This window comes from Panthera leo, chromosome F2 (assembly GCF_018350215.1).
Source record: "Panthera leo isolate Ple1 chromosome F2, P.leo_Ple1_pat1.1, whole genome shotgun sequence".
Taxonomy (NCBI): Eukaryota; Metazoa; Chordata; class Mammalia; order Carnivora; family Felidae; genus Panthera; species Panthera leo.
The window spans coordinates 64,736,043-64,741,412 of NC_056695.1; the positions used below are offsets into that span (position 1 = coordinate 64,736,043).

At 36.9% G+C, this 5,370-nt stretch overlaps 1 long non-coding RNA gene across 1 annotated transcript; it reads left to right on the forward strand.

Annotated features, from left to right (window-relative positions):
* The first annotated feature begins 257 nt into the window (after positions 1-257).
* Positions 258-3,668, forward strand: LOC122210805. The gene is made up of 3 exons (XR_006198257.1): positions 258-452; positions 2,748-2,886; positions 3,585-3,668. It is a non-coding gene; the product is annotated as an uncharacterized LOC122210805 (long non-coding RNA).
* The last annotated feature ends 1,702 nt before the right edge of the window (positions 3,669-5,370 follow it).

Genomic DNA, 5,370 nt, shown 5'->3' on the forward strand with positions numbered 1-5,370 from the left:
TTTTATGATCACATGAAACAAACATTATTTTCAAACTGCTATACAAGTTTGTTACAACTTCTTCTCAATGTCTGTTCTTCTCCAGCAGACAGATCATGAATCCTCAGGGATCTGCCCTGCCTATGGATCACAAGGGACAGATTTTTTTCTAGGGCTGGATTCCTTGTCCACATATTCAATTCATTTCAGACATTTTATGAAATTTTGACTCAACTTTGGCACCCTATTTAAATCCTTTCTTTCTTCCTCCTAGAAATTTAAAGTAATTTTTGACAAGAAAAGATTTGGAGGGCCTTGATTTAATCCAGTGGCCAGGACAGAGCTGGCAAATTTCTGTGAGCAGTTTCAGCTCCTTGCTGGGCCACAACGCACAATGCCTCAGCCTTATCACGTCCTCTGCGTTTGGATTCTGTTCATCGCCTCGGTCAAGCCCTCAAAGGCATTTCTAAGGAGTAGGGTTATTTTTATTAAATTTTCTTTATTTCTCCCAAATGACTTGCAAAATCCTTACCCCTACAAACCCACTCTCTTTACCTTCATTTTTATTTCTCCAATATTTTATTTCTGGTTTTGGTAATGCTCCCTAAGAGAAATGACATAAAAATTAGTACATTATGAACACAAGGCTCTCCTAGTTGAGGAAGATAGAAGCAGATGAAAACTACTTGAGAATCTCAAGTAAAAGTGGAACTCATGGTCAAAGAAAATTCATTTTAGGCATAAAAATATTTCAGTTAAATTTATGTAAGACATCTTTAATGGACTATAACAAAAATTACATGTCTGAAGAACTTCTCTAAAGATTTTGGTGTTGGCATCAGGTAAGAGTAGGCATGTCTACACTGGTTGAGTGGGTCTTCAATCTGATGCAATTTGCCAAAACATATGTTCTTATAAGTAGTTAAAAGTTGACTTTTAAACTCTTCACCACCATGTACAGCCAGCTGTGAGCTCACCCTTCGAGAGATTCAGTAGAAAGCGCTGTGGGGAAATCAAAGCATCCCTGTTCTGAACCCAGTTCTGGTGCTGACAATCTGTGTAAATTTAGCATATCACTTAATTTGGGGCTTCTTACTTTCCATTTGTTAAATAAAGACAGTGACACCCTTCAGAGAAAGAGTGAGGATTGAAAGAAGAGATATTGCTGAAATTTAAAAGCTGAGGCACGTCCCTGCAGTGAAACATTCATTGCTAATGACTTAATGAAATTTTAATCTGAGCTTTTCATTGAACATATGCTGTCCCCCAGGCTTTGTTCTAAGTGCTTCATGAGAATTAAGTCATGTAAGTCTCAGAACCACATGATGTGGCATATACTATATTGTGCATTTCAGTAAACTGAAGCACAGATGGATTAAATCACATGCCCAGGGGCACATGGCTAGGAAATCAGGGTTCCAGGATTTGAGCTAAGATCATTCCTGAGTTTACATCCTTAACACTATGCTACGCCTTGTCCTAGAGTGGGAGTGATCTAATACCAGCACCCAGATGTTATTTTTAATTTTTATTGGCAAGTCCCAGTGTTTTTACCTATTGAATATTTAAAAAATCTCTCCTTTGCTTTGAACTTACACACACTGCTTTTATTCAGGTCATGCATTCATTTATCAATAAATGATTGTTCATTAATAAGACGTTATCAATCATTTGCTCCATGCTGGGGCTAACAGACTGAACAAGGCACATTCACTGCCAAAATGATGCTTGTTATCTCACAAGGAGACAGCACTGAACACATATGTACAGAAAAAGAGATTATTTATGACTATGACCAGTTACTTCTTATATTCTTTGCCTCCGGATTTTGTGCTGCAGTAATTAAAATTGCCTATAGTCTCTAGTCACCTATGCATGCACTATGTTTCATAATTCTGTACCTCTGTTCAGGCTGTCCCCTACATGTGAACCCCTTTCCATCCTTTATCTCCTGGTTCATACTATTTTCAAGAAGCCCTTCCTCTGGAAACCCTACAAAGACACAAGTTACAGTGGTCTAAAAGCAAACCATACTAGGATGTTCATTCCTTGGTCAAGTACTGAGTCTTTTTCATCACTGAATAAAGATGCTCTCTTAGTCTGTTCAGGCTGCTATAAGAAAATACCATATCATCCATGTAAATGAAAAAAAAAAAAAAAAGTATGGGCTGCTTGGCTGGTTGAGTCAGTAGGGCATGCGACTCTTGATCTCCAGGTTGTGAGTTCAAGCCTCATGCTGGGCACAGAGCTTAAAAACAAACAAACAATAAATGGAAAAAATTTATTTTTCACAATTCTGGAGGCTGAGAAGCCCAAGATCAAGGTCTCTGCAATTTCAGTGTCTGATGAGGATCCACTTTCTCATTCTTCCATGGCATTTCTTCACTGTGTTCTAACTTGGAAGAAAAGAGAAATCTCTCTGGGGATTCTTTTATAAAGGCCCTAATCCCATTCATGAGGGCTCCACCCTCACAACCTAATCAGCTTTTAAAGGTCCCACCCCTTAATATCATCATCTTAGGGGCTAGGAATCAGCACGTGGTAGAGGGAAGAGGGGCAGAAATATTTAGTCCATAGCAGGTGCCAAGGACAGTATCCAGTACACTATTGACAATCAGCACATGTTTATAGAAATGAACCAGAGGCTCACATGTTCTGCCCTCTCTCCCAACAGTGTAGTCTCCCAACAGCCTGTTTCCCTCCCACTTGCCTGTGGGGGAGGGTATTTTTAGCTATATTGTAGTGATTATAATCAATATTCTTTCCAGCCACCATTCTTGCTGAGTTCTTACTTCACCATAAATTAGGCACCTGAATTCTGCAGATCTTGGAAAATTCACAGTCCTAATATACCTGTCATCCACACATTTGAAGATGAGGAAACAATTACTTTCAACAGGCATAGAGGTAAAACAAAAGCTTTGAGGTGATTCTGCAACAATATTGCATTCTTTTTTTTTTAATCTTAGAGATAGATTGGAAGGGGTTGAACCTATAGTACACAATAATTAAGCCTTGTCATATGCTCTAACCAGATTTCACATGTAGTATGGCCGTGTGACAAGCCAGTTCTACTAATTCCTCTAAGTAATCAGTACATATTCTTTTTGTTCAACATATTGGGGAAAGCCCAGAAACATTATCCAGCAAAGGTCATGGCTGAAATGGTTTCTATCAAAAATGGAATAGAAATTGTGAGTCAGGAAACAAATTGAAATTATATTTGTAAACTAAATAACCAACAACCATTTGTCAGCTGTTTCCTTTATGGTCACACACCCATCAATGAGCAAATCAGCATTTAAAAAATCTAATTTAGATTTCCAAGGATATTATTTTTTCTAAAATTGTTCGTTATTGTATATGCAAATTAAATTTAATGTACTGAGCTTTTACTTTCATGAAAATCAGTTTAATATTTAAAGCTGGAGGGGAAAGAAACATCATTGTTCTTTTCTGCCTTTGCGTGTGAAAATAGAATTGAGAGTATTCTGCAAGTTTTAGTTAGAAAAGTCTTATGGGAAAAGCCAATAAAATCAAAGAATCAACAGAATTCTGTAGTATTCTTGAAGTTAAAATTGTGAACTATGTATTCCTGTTTTAAGACAGAAGCAGTATCTACCAAGTATATGGAGAAGAGAATCACCACCCCCCCCCCCCAAATCGGTCACCTCAATCCTTCTGTATCCTGCAATAAAATGTGGCACAAGCAAATAAGAGCTTATTTACTGCTGCATAAAACTTTGGCTGAACAGTCAAGGAGAGGAAGTCTGCTTTCGATTTCAACCATCTGGAAACATTACATCTCAAAACTAAGATCTTTCCAATTTTCTTGTAGGATAAGTAGCGTGTCTTCTCCTTAACTCTACATTCTGTAGACTAGAGCAGATATCATAGAAATAATGATCATCATAGGTAAATTAACCCATGTAAGTGTAATGGTCCTCCAGAACTTTCAAAAACTTGGGGAAAAATATTAACAATGGTCTCTTAAAATGTGAAATCCCCACACGTTTTAAATTAGAGAAATTATTTGCAAAGTCATCATTGCTGTGTTTTGTAATCCCTCGTAAATGTAGAACATAGCTCTTTTACATCTATTTGCCCTCAAAACTATTTTTCTTCTTCAAAGCAAGTAAGAATCACTTTTTTCTCAAAGATATCTGGGTAAAGAGATGTGCCCTGAGTTTCTAGATCAGCCCCCTGAAGTGTTGTTTGACACTTTGCAAGTCACTTAACTCCTTTGGAACTTCTGTCTCTCTCTGTGTAAAATGATACTGACCACCCACTGAACCTACGGGCATGGAGCAGCCCTGGACACTGGAGTGTGCCAGTGCTTAGGATGAAAGTGTCATGTAAATTCCAGGGAGGCAGTGTGGTCCCATGTGGAAAGGGTTCAGTTAACCCCCAGGAGACCAAGGGGCTTTGTTTTCAATTCAGAGGCTAAGTGACCCTGGAGACTACCTCTACTCAGAGCCTCGACTATCTCCACAGGACAGTGTGCAGTCTCAATCACTACTCAACTGAGTTTCAAACTTTTATTTGTCTTGCTTATTTCAATTTTTTTTCTTAGTAATTCCTCCTGTCCATTTTCTTTTTCTAACACATTCGAATTTATTTATGTATTTTTTTACTTATAAAATATGAAAATGGTTATAAGATTCCAGAACTCTTCTTGGGAAGTTAATGAAAATAATAAACAGAAGTAGCAGTAACTACTTAGAGAGTTCTCCAGACAGATGAAGTCCTTTTGCTATTTTCAAGTAATAGACCAAAATGAAGTCAGGTTTCTTAATTTCTCCCTTTCATTGGTCCTTCAGTCTGACCTTGAAGGGAAAAGTAATGTATTTAATTCCCCATGTCATTTAATCATGAATTAAGACAAATAAAATTTTGCAATGAGAACTTAAAAATTTTTATTTAAGAAAAAATGAACAGAGGTTATCCAATAAAAACTTTAAAATAAACAGTAGTAAAGATGTTCAAGGTAAGATAATCATTTGAGTCACATCTGACTATAGTAAATTTAAAGAGGCAATTCTCATTCACATTGTCTTTATTGTGGTTAGGGACAATATTTACTTAAAATAAGGACTTTTGTACAGTGCTTAACAATTCTGTTTATTTTTTGATGATTTGAGGTTTTCATAATATTTGCCATTCAGGGACATGATCTTTTTTGAAAAGCTCTGCCTCTCTTACTCTTCATAAGCCAAAATAATTAAAAATGTGGCTTTCATAATGATAGATAGAATACACTTTCATATTGTGTCTGCTGGGCACTTCTCATTTGTTTCTTAGTATGTTGATTACATTTAGTCCTGGACACCATTTATAGACGAGCTGAAGTTGAATGGATTATAGAATAAACACCTGTGACAACAGCCCCAG